At 32.9% G+C, this 12,524-nt stretch overlaps 1 protein-coding gene across 5 annotated transcripts in view; it reads right to left on the reverse strand.

Annotated features, from left to right (window-relative positions):
• RAP1A (RAP1A, member of RAS oncogene family) overlaps nt 1–12,524 on the reverse strand; it is an 85,611-nt gene that overhangs the window by 65,249 nt on the left and 7,838 nt on the right. Inside the window, exon 1 of one of the 5 annotated variants that reach the window (XM_012468151.3) lies at nt 10,618–10,930. The exons of 2 other annotated variants lie outside the window; for them this stretch is intronic. The gene's annotated coding sequence lies outside the window, so the exon portion shown is untranslated. Of the gene's footprint in view, nt 1–10,617; nt 10,931–11,747; nt 11,842–12,524 lie in introns of those variants that run through there. 2 more of the 5 variants (XM_064372719.1, XM_012468149.3) reach the window with 2 other exon arrangements.

Here is a 12,524-nt window from a genome sequence, read left to right on the forward strand (position 1 = left end):
TTACAGGGACTATTCATTTAAATGAATTTGAAGTTTTTAAATGGCTTCTGTCTTCAAAAAACAAAGAAGAAGACAATGGTAGTGGGTAAGGCTTTATCTAAGCAATCACAGGCTTAGACAAAGGTCTAAGCCATAGTGAGTTAATGCTCAAGCATAGGTTGTCATTTGTTTGCAGCTGTGATTCTGAGATAAAGGACTCGGTTTCCTATACATTCACAAAGCATTTATGTTAAATTTTGTACCAAAGAATAAAATCTCTAACCTAAATGGTAAACTTTAACACACAAAATAACCATTGTGATGTTAATTTTCATAAACACATCATGCAAAAAGCATACCACTACCATGAGGGAAAAAGTTGGTTTTGCACATCGACAGATGCAGACCCACAATCCAAAGTAAGGTAAACCTCTGTAATAAGCTTAACCTAGCTGTGGTGAGAACTCAACTCTAAGGGAGGCTAGTGTCAGAAACAGTCCTGTCTGAAATGCCTGGGTACTGACTACCATTTATTATATTTATTTGATTAGTTTTCATCCTAGTGGTGAGTGTAGTACTCCCGAGAGATTTTTCATTACAAACGTAAACTCTTCCAGAACACTAAAAGCATTTGAGACTCTGACCTGACAGTACGTCCTAAGAAAATATAAAAGCTCATAGTGTATCAGTTACTAACAGTATCAGAATCAACATTTAAAAATGTTAATAATGCTGTGAGTGGCTATATTTAAAGAAAAAATAATCTCAGAAAAAAATTAGCATTTTTAGAAACTAAGCAGTTCTACTTTAAAAAGCAAAGTGTAACAATTCTTTTGCAATGTTTACTGATTTCTCATTAAGAAACCTACATGAATCCAGCAAAAACACTAGTTTTTTTAAAAATCAGACATTAATTCACAAATGTGTTACCTACTGTAACATCTATTCTGATATTCTGAGCTATATTAGACCAAACCTCAGGAAAATGTATGTATAACTCTGAAGATAATATATAAGTAGAGAACTACAGAAACAAGCAGAAACAACACAGTATGATAGATCTAAAATAAATATATTACCAGAAATGAAAAAAAGAGTATATCTTCTTTAAAAAGAATAAAAGCTTGATAGCAGAGAGAGTATAAGTCCAAAATACTTCAATCAATAGACCAAAGATTAAAAGGCATATTTGACAGAAGTGTTATGATTCCAAGTATTCCCAGAAAGCTCACCGCTCAATAGCTTGTTTGTTACTATGCAACTTTGATGTGCTCTTAGAGTTCTGAATTACTGCCAGGCCCTAAAAGTCCTAAAAAACTTATACTATTCTAGACTATTTAAAATATATATAATTGTCTTAAAAAAAAAAAAAAGATAAAAACCAAACACCTAGCCACAATTCAACTGTGACTTATCCACTTACTTATTAGAACATGTTATATTTCCTGATATAAAGGTAATTAAAATCTGGTCCAATATCAGAGTAGGCAAATAAAGGAATTAAAAAAAAAAAAAATAGAAAACACAGGATACAGTGGCTCATGGCTATAATCTCAGAATTTTGGGAGGCAAATGACTTTGCCTCCCAAAAGGGACAAAAATGACTTAAGCCCAAGAGTTCGAGACCAGCCTGGGTAACATAGCAAAACCCTGTCTCTACAAAAAATACAAAAAATTAGCCAGGCATGGTGGCATGCGCCTGTAGTCCCAGCTACTCAGGAGGCTAAGGTAGGAGAATCACCTGAGTGTGGTGAGCCATGATCCTGCTACTGCATTCCGGCCTAGGGGTAGGAATAAGACCCTGTCTCAAAAACAAAAACAAAAACAGAAAAAAAAAAAACAAACACAAAAAAGACCTACGTATATAAAGCACTTTCAATTCTTAAATGACCCAGCAATTCTATTACAAATGGGAATTTATGCTACAGAAATAAAAAAGCAAACAAAGACATATGAAAAAACAAAACAAAATGGGAAAGAAAAGATCCTTCCACAGAAGAATGGACAAATTACTATGTATCACACAGCTTACAAGAATGAGGCAGAATTATACACAGTGATATGAGAAGATGAACAAAATCTCTACGGCAAAATATCTTAGGCAAAAAAGCAACTTGCTATAGTTAAGGAACAATCTATTTCTCTGTTTTTAAAGATAGCTATCGCTATATAAAATTGGTTATATGTAGTTTTTATATAAATTATATAGCTATTTATGTTAGGATATATACAGGAAAAGGCTAGACAAAGATTCATTTCTATGGTGGCTGTTCTTGGGGAAAGGGACTTTCACTTTCTAAGTTATACGCACCAAAAAACATTAAAATGTACAGAATGAAGTATTTCTACTTCTTGGAATTTATCCCAAGGAAATAATTAAGGATGTATCAAAAAAATCAACTATAATGATATTCATAGCATAACTTTTATAATAAAAAACTGAAAACTATAGAAAATCATTTAAATAAATGATGGCAAATTCACATAATGTAATACTATACATCTATAGTATTTATCCATTAGAGATGATACTGTTAAAAGATATTCATTTGTCATGAAAAACTCATAAAATATTAAGAAAAAAAGGGAGCATGAAGTATTATGTATCTTATTTCATTTTTATCACAGAAAAGGCATATATGCATTGAACATCACTGAGAAAGATATACACCAAAATGTTAACGGGTTGTAACATAAAATTAAAGGTGATTTTTCTTTTAGTTTATTGCGTGCATTCTCAACAGGAGCAATATCACCACCAATAAGGTGAAAATTGGCTCTTGAGGGGCAAAAAAAAAAAAAAATGCTTACTCTTTTAGTGTATAAAACACAGTTACACATACAATACATAGACAAATATACAGTTATATCTGTAGCATTAAAATTTCATGAGCGGGACAATTAGAAAAAAATACCTAAAAAGGCTGAGAAATAATGTCTAATTGGTACTTTCTTATTTTTTCTACAATGAATCTGATATTACTTGAGTTTGACTTAAGTAATCTATGTACATTTAACTAATTGAAAAGGTAAAATGAAACATACCATGGAACGCCTTATAAGACATATCATGAATTTTCATTATTAAATACAAAATGTACTCCTTTATTCCTATGGCTTTAAAAATGTAATACAAACCTACAAAAATATACAAAATAACAATAAATGTATTTTTGTATAAAAGTATACAAAAATAACACTAAAAATGAAAATATAGAGAGAAATAAATTGAAAAAGTATCTCATTAGAATCATCTGGGGATCACCCACATGAGTAAAATATAGCACCCTAACCCTATCCCAGACCTATAAAATCAGTATTTCTGCGAGTGGAGTTATGAGATATACCAGAGTAGCTTTTATTAAATGAAGCACACTTACATCATCACACCACTCCATGGAAATATGAAATCTAGACATAAAATATATTTTAATTTGGCCTGGGAGATTTAAAAAACTATATACTGAAGTAATAGAAATAATCTAAGAGCCTAGAAATCTAGAAATTCCCAGTAAACTCACCCCTTTTCTTTAATGAATTCAAAGATTTACATTTCTTCACAAACTACCAAACACAACTTATTGTTCATTATCTCTACTGGGCGCAAGACATTATGAAGAATAGAAAAGAAATGAGCAAAATTCATGAATTGCTACTAAAATAAACATTTTATTGCCATAGTGTTGTAGAAAATCAAGAGTTTATCTAAATTTGCAAAAACCAGTATTAACTACTGGCTTTCTCTGGGCACTAAATTCACAAAGAAACAGTTTTTAATTCTATGATGAAAATTAAACAAGTAAAGAACAAAAGTCACTGTTGGGTAATAAAAACTGGGACACTGTCAGCTATACTCAAGTCTCTGGTTAACAGACTTGTTCAGCACGTCAGCCTTGAATTCAAAATTTTGCCTATACCAGATTATAAATTTCTCATGCTAAATACTTTAGGTCTAAACTGTTAAGTCATGAATGCCAAAGATTTACTGTATACATAAACAATGAAACTACTTAAGTGAGGAGCCAACCCCACTTAACTAATGGGGAATACACAAGGTTGACCAAAATAGGGGATACATGGCATAAGATATTGTTCCAGTCCCTAAGAATCTTTTACCTCAGTTTCATAGAAACGTCAATGCCAGCCAGGCATATCGGCTCACACCAGTAATTCCAACTCTTTGGAAGGCTGAGGTGGGGGGATCACCTGAGGTCAGAGGTCAGGAGTTCAAGACTAGCCTGGCCAACATGGTGAAACCCCATCTCTACTAAAAATACAAAAATGAGTGGGGCATGGTGGCACATGCCTATAATCCCAGCTACTTGAGAGGCTGAGGCACGAGAATTGCTTGAACCAGAGAGGCGGAGGTTGCAGTGAGCTGAGATTGCAGCCATTGTACTCCAGCCTGGGTGACAGAGTGAGACTGTCTCAGAAACAAAACAAAACAAAACAAAACACAAAGGAAACAAAGAAACATCAATGCCAACTTTTGTGTAATAACAGCAGCAACAATTTTAAGTGCTTCTTGTACATCAGGCATGCTTATTTAATCCTCAAACAAATCTAAGATACCGACATTGTTCTTTTTCCATTGACAGATGAGAAAACTGAGAGAAACTGGTAGGTACTATACGCAAATTTTTGCCAAGTGTTTTGCCTGCTGACCACAAATACGAATGACCAAATAGTCAAAGCAAGATTTTGCATACCATTTATACAAATAAGAATCCTATAATTAAACACTTATCCATAAAACAGTATACCATGTAACTGAAACAAATCTGAGTTAGAAAAATCAAAAGGTTTCCAAGGCAAGGTACAACAGTACAAAACTTTCCCTATTTCTCTCATCCCCATTCCCAGAAAATGGCAACTTAATTTTGTGTCTGTTTTAGTTTTAAAGGAAAAATATTTATTGTAACATAAAATTCCATTTCAGAAATTCTATTTATTATTTGGAAAACCTTTAACTCATTTTATCACCTAAGAATCTTTATCTTTAAAAGCTTTATTAAGCTTAATTTCATATTCTATAATGAATTCATTTTAGAACTTTTAGTTTGATTATAAAATATATGAACAATGTAAAGTTCATAAAATAAAAGGGAAATAAAATATCATCTACACACCAGAGATAACAATCTAGGTCTTTTGCTGTGTTTCCTTTTAACCTATATTCTATACAAGAATAGATACATATTTTAAAAATAAGTACTAAAATTATACTATGTAAACACTGGTAATCTGCATCTACCAAAGTAACAATTAAAAACTTTTTAAAAATAGTGCAGACAAATGCAATTTTATGATTGATTTTCTATAATACCCTTTGGTCTACATAACTAAAAATGTTTATTATATTGTGAAAATTAACCAGGGTGGGAAGAGACAGTTGGTCCTGTATATAAAGGGCACTCTCTCAAATATTTGAATGTTGTTAAAAATCATCTTTAAATTTTACTGATTAAATAGCCATTTTCTTTGCACTATTAAAAAAGTTTATATGTCCATCTTTGGTATGCCAACATACAGGAGATAATAAATGTGTAGTTATGAGAGTGGTGTTATGATACAAAAAAGATCAAAACTTGACCAAAAGCTCAGCCCAGCACACTAGAACTTAAGCAGAGTCAGCTGAGAAAACCACAAAGCAATGATTCTTTATATCCAGTATCTAAGTTCTACTATAGCTTATGTACACATGTAGGCAGATGGCACTGAGTGGTGACACAATCTCAAGTTTGTTCTGTTGGGACGGCAGTCCAAGTCTTGAGGCATAATGGGAATAACAGGATGAGTACATCACCTAAACCCTCCTATCCATGGTTTCTACTGCAGATTTTGGTTGGTTCTTGAATTATAATGCTGTCATATTATAAATGCTGTAACATTTGAGTGAAATACTAGTCAGAAGTTACTAAATAGTAATTTAAAACTCAAAGGGATGTTTTACAAATGAGGGTGGTCCTTGGTATGAAACTCAGTATGCCAAAGACACAGAAACTTTTTTAAAAGAGTATATACTATTTGACTAATTTCGAATTACTAAAGTCCCAGGCTTCCTACCATTTGAATGTAAAAGAAACACTACCAAAATAACCTAATATCTGAAAATCTAAACACGCAAATAAATGTGGGTCTGATTATAAGAGTCTCCCTCCAAAATCACTTGCCCACGGTTTTTCTTAAGTTAATCTGATATCCTTAAATAATCACATCAATTTTTACAGATACACATCTACAGAGCAAATTGATACTTGCACTTTATACGCCAAACAATTTTCTGAAGCATGAAAACTTCATGCCAGGGGTTATGTATGTCATTACTAAATCAATTGTATGATTAGAATGAAAAACAGCAGGGTCCAACATTAGAGCACTCTAAAAGCTGTCATATAGAAATCCAGCAGGAAAATTTAAAAACCAACATTTCAAGGATATCAAGAACCAAAATATATCAAGCTACCTTTTGCAGACCTGTCATAACTTAAGTCTCAGACAACTAGAAACAAATTTTAAAATATGTTCCTTCTTCACAACACTCTTCATTCTATCTAGGTATATTGTCCTTCCAACTCAAACCAACAAGACAGATCGCATACCTTATAAAGTAGTAATTATACTGCCAAACATGTTGACAGATTGATCATATGCTCTCTGAAGGTCCCTGTAGGCTGCAATAATATCTAATCCAAAATATTCTACTCCTTCAACAAAATTTACCTCCTCCTAGCCCTCATTCCATCAATTTCATTTCTTTTTTGAGAAAATAAATTCCTTTTCCACCACCTAGCACATCAACTTCTACGTGTTATTCCCCTATGGTAAATTCTGTATCATAATTATGTTCCTTTCTCAACCTTACTCTGATTTATTTCAATTTCTCGATCACCTACATTTACTTTCATCCTTTAGATATCCATTCCTATGTGATATTCATTTAAAAGAATATTAAACTTAAAATTTATTAAAGTATTAATTTGAAGAATTAGAAACTTTATAAACACAGGGTTTAGAGATCTCATACACCTACTCTGCCTGGGTACAGACATTAGTTAAAAAAAAAACAAAAACCTTCATTTATCCTACTAACCATTAAATGCCCCAGAATTATCAGTTCATATTTCTGAGCAACAAATAACACACTTTGATATTCTAATAGAAGACAGAAACAAATACATGCCACCACCCCTGCCCCACTCCCCAGACTGTGATAGATATTAGGTAGACAACTCACATTGGCTAAATAAACATTTGCACTACTGTTATTCCATCACCTAATTTCAGAATACTATAGCAAATTTTTAAATAGTTACAAAAAAAATTAAGATAAAAACAGAACCAAAAAATATTATTGATAATTAATACTATGGTGCAAAGCAGACTTTTTCTTTTTTTAAAGCTGATAACTTTACAAATTACTCAGTTGACAAAGCCTAAGAGAAAATTACACTTTTTAAGTGTTTGGTCTTTATTTCTCTCCTCAGGATTTTTACCATATGATTTATGGAGGAAAAAAAAAAAGACAGATGAAGTCATTTTATTTCTGAAGAAATTTTCTAGACTCATTTAGGAGAAAAATGGTGTGACTCGTTAAAAACAGGAGTATAGAGACAGAGGCAGTCTCCTGTCATTTATTCATTCATGTTTACATTTAAGCACGATACAAATATGTATTGATCACCTATTTTCTGCTTTGTATTGCAAAAGTCCTTTTTTCTGGAAGTTTACTATCCACATGATCCTCTATAATTAGAGCTGTGTAAATTTTCACAAATTATATAACTACTTTGAGTTTCATCACCTGTAAAAAGCTGAACAATAACAATACCTACTTTACAGATTTACTATGCAAATTAAATAGGATGTAAGGTGTCTATGCTCAAAAAAACAGGAGCTCCCTTCTCCCTGTAGGTCCCCTACAGATTAGGACATTCATCAGTGGCTCCCAAACTTTCTATTAAAAAACCTCTATTCTCTTCCACGGATTTTATGTCTTTAAAGATTTTTGTCTACCAATTGCATTGACATCTTATTAATCAGATAAGTAAAAGCTAGTCAAAATTCTCAAATTGCCAAAGACTTAAAAACTAAAAAAAATCCAATGCTAGAATCTTGAAGGGATAAGTACAATACTTTATTTCCTTAACAATCTGCAAATCACTACAATGTATATTAATGATTTGAGTCAATATGACCACTGGTCAAAGAAAAGATACATAATATTTTACCTGTATAAATCTATTTAGAGTAAATGCACAATTTTTATTTGACTTTTTGTAATACTAGTAATCATTCATTTCTCTCTTTGCAGATCACTGGGAAAAACAAAATTTAAGGACCATAAATCAGTGATTTTGTATGTCTGGAGAAACTACTGTTTACCCTACAGATTTAAGTGGGTATTATAAGTAACACCATGTTCAAATTCACAGGTTACATATATTTACCAATAAAGAGAAACAATGATATCCAGTGAGTTGTTTCCTATCAACCTCATCTACCAGGCTTTTCCTAGCCTTGTGATAAGAAGGGTCTTCTTGTTCTTCCTCAAACATGACAACCCGCTTCCCACCTTAAGGCCTTTGTACCAAGTGGGCCCTCTGCCTGGTTCACTCTTCTTGTATACTGTTAAGTGTCTGGCATTTTGTAATTCAGGTGCCACATTAAATATCATCATCTGTCAGCTTTTCCACAACACTCAATTTAAACCCTTTCATCATTCTCTATCATTTCATCTTGCTATAGTTTCTTCATGGCATTTGGGACCTCTGAAATTATCTTATTTACTTGTTTACTGTTTCTCTCTACTATCATCAACCCTTCAGTGGTATAAAAACTACCATGAAAGCATGTCTTATTCACTGATAAATCTCTGGTTCCTACAATAGTACCAAGCACTCAATAATTACTCAATAAATACGTGTTGGATGACTAACCAAACTGTTTATTATTACCATAGGGAACGACTGATTTCTTAGTCAATAATTTATATTTAGCATTCAAAACTGCTGATTCAAAAGGAGTATGAAAAAAATCTTTTGATAAAGAAAAATGAACATAATATTCTATTCAACCAGTAGGCTTCATTTTATTTTATTTTAATCCTTCGGGATAGAAGGATGTAAAAGTCTATTCATGTTTCAAACACTTCGTATGTCACCTCATGTAAAAATTAATGAACTATCTTATAACACTATGCCATGAACTGCTAGCTACTTAATTTAATAATTTATTTTTTTCTGCCAAGATACAAACATCTTCCTAAAAATGTAAGACAACAGGCCATCATAGTGACAATGCCAGAATGGCCCAAACTAAGGACTATGCTATTCTCTCAGCTATAGTTTAAGTAGTAGGGGTGATGGGGAGAGAATGATTGTAGTTCAGATTTCATTTGGGGAAACAGGCAGAAGTATCCTAAAACCTATTCAAAAGACTCTTAACAGTTTGTGACATTAAATCATTGTTTTGAATTGGAATATCTGAGGTCCCTTTAGTAAATGAAATTTCATGCAGCTGACCAGATCTGGGCTTTTGCAGATTCACAAAGGAAAAACACAATATTTGTTTAAAAAAAAAAAGTCTCATGCACACAATCCCCAACACTATGAACTACATTTGCTTATTAATTCAAAAGTATTTTCAAGGATACTTTTAAAGGGAAGAGATTTGAATAAAAATAATAAGGATTTTATTTCTGAATTTAGGCAATATTTGGAAACTAAAAGAAACATTAAGAAAGGTATGACAACTGGCTGTTTTAAAGAAAATGCAAACATCTTAGAAGTATCACAAGCCTATATTTTTTTTAATTGGGGGTTGCTTCTTTTCTCTACTGGAAGATAGCGAGCAGACAATTCACAGTACATGTGAGTTTACTTATCAGTCAAAAAGAAATACTATTAATATCAATCTCTGACTAACTTGCTTTCTATTATTCAGTCAAGTGGAAAATGTAAGTAGAGCTCTAGTCAGGTACTAGAATGACTAAAAATAGCATCTGCAAATTCTTTTTTTAATTAGGAAAATGCATGGGTGAGGGAGAAAACAGGAATATTAAAAGTAACGTTTTTCTAAAGATCATACACCCAATTTCCCATTTTTTTGCTTCTATATTTTACTTAGAAGCTGCTCAACAATCAAGAAGTCTGTATTTCACTTCTCACCACCTCTGCTCACATAACTGGTGTTTTTAAAGTCCTACAGCAATCAAGAATGCTACAAAAACCACATGCAGAAGAATTTCACCTTACAGTGAAGAGTTTTAAGATAATATCACCTGAAATACAAAGTCTAAAAGCGAGGATATCCTGTTAACCAAGAACTCAAAACACTAACTAAATAAAATTACTCTAGGAGACTATGCATATATATATTTTAAATGCATAAATGCTTTTTACTGATAAAAATCATAGGAATGTTGGAATGTTTTATTCCTCAGTTTTTAAAATGGTAGTAACACCCAAAGTGTACTGAAGTCCCATTCTTCTCTCAAAGGCTGCCTAACTGCATGTACGCCTAGCCTATTTCTTTTGAATTTAATCTCCAAATCGGTTGCACAGATCTTCATAACCATGAAGCCTAAGCACTTCCCCCCAAAACCTCCCCGTTTTCCTTTAAACCCTCAGATCTTACCTTAGCTGTGTTACTATTAATCCAGATTCCCTGTCTTCAATCTTTTCCTTCCTCAATTCATTCTGCACTCTACAAGCAAATTCATTGCTTTTTGATGAATGCTTTTATCAAGTCATTTCCCTCATACCAAAACTTGTACTCCCGAAAAAGTCTACACTGCTTAACCTATCATTCAATAGCTTAGAAAGTCTAGCCAATCTCTGTATTTCTCCCTTATCTCCATATTTTCTAACTATACAAAAGCCTAGGCTTCTGTCAAATTAATCACCTGTCCTCCAACTTCTCCTGAACTTTCTTTCTATCTTGGCACATGCCATTCCTGCCACAAAGAATGTCCACTATTCCCCTCCTGCTGCCACTGCTCACCACAGTCATTTGCATTTCTGTATTTATTGATGTAAACAAGAACACAAAAATCAGATATTTCTTGCCCTTGAGGAGACTGGCAGAAAAAAACAAATTTAATGAAACTAGCTAGTTTTTATTAAATACTTATGTGCCAAGTGGTCTTACACATTATTTCTAATCCTTTTAACAATCCTACGAGGTAGATATTAATATTTTCCTTTTATCAAAACAAGGAAGCCAAGGTTTAGAAAATTCAAATTGTATACATATTTAGCAGGTTGCCTCAAATCATGTACTTGATAAGTGCAAAGCAAGGACATGAACCCAGGCTGCCTAACTCCAGAGCTACTGCTCTAAAAACTAACAGATTTTTTTGTTTGTTTTTTCAAAGTCAGAACCATGTGACTACCCCCTTCATCTATCTGAAATAACCTAGTTTTACATAATATTTCTACTTATACTATACAACAAGCTTTCTCATGTTTGTCATTTTAATAAAAGAACATTAAAATTCCAGCTCTCCAAAAAAAATTAAAAAACACAATGCTCAAATTGCAACTTTAATCTGTAATTTTTTTTTTTTTTTTTTTTGGTCACAGATTACTTTTCCCTAAAATATTTCTAAAGAAACTCATTTCAATAAGCTTTCTGGACGATAACTACAAATTTCTTTCATACACTATGATGGTTTTACAAATTATTAGTAATACGAGGATTTTTGCTATTACCACCCAAGAATGTAAAAGATATCTATGACATTGGCAAAGATTGTAAAAACTGACCTACTCAATGCCATTGAAGGTGCAGTGAGACACACACTCTTATACACAGGGTAACTACCCTCTGATCCAGTTATCCTACTTCTGGGAATCTATCCTACAGGAAGAAAAATAAAACAAAGATGCAATCAAAGATAAATGTACAAAAATATCTGTTCCAGTGTTATTTAAAATAGTAATATTATAATGAACCAACCTTAAAGTCTCACACTAGGAGACCAACATCCCATTCAGAAAAAAAAAGTAGGATCAAAACAGTATATATAAAGCTATAATTCTAATTTTCATTTAAAAAAATTAAAAATCTGGCCGGGCGCGGTGGCTCAAGCCTGTAATCCCAGCACTTTGGGAGGCCGAGGCGGGTGGATCACGAGGTCAAGAGATCGAGACCATCCTGGTCAACATTGTGAAACCCCGTCTCTACTAATACAAAAAAATTAGCTGGGCATGGTGGTGCGTGCCTGTAATCCCAGCTACTCAGGAAGCTGAGGTAGGAGAATCGCCTGAACCCAGGAGGCGGAGGTTGCGGTGAGCCGAGATCGTGCCATTGCACTCCAGCCTGGGTAACGAGAGTGAAACTCCGTCTCAAAAAAAAAAAAAAAAAAAAATTAAAAATCTGTACATGCAAGGAAAAAACTGGAAAAATTCACATTAAAATATCAGTGGTAACTTTTTCTGGATCATGGGATCATAGATGTTTTCAATTTCTTCTTTACACTTAACATTCTTTTCAAAATTTGCCACAGTATAACATGAATTACTTTAATCAGAACAAAAACA

The sequence above is a fragment of the Aotus nancymaae genome, unplaced genomic scaffold (assembly GCF_030222135.1).
Source record: "Aotus nancymaae isolate 86718 unplaced genomic scaffold, 86718_ANA_hifiasm-v0.15.2.pri h1tg000007l, whole genome shotgun sequence".
NCBI classification, from domain to species: Eukaryota; Metazoa; Chordata; class Mammalia; order Primates; family Aotidae; genus Aotus; species Aotus nancymaae.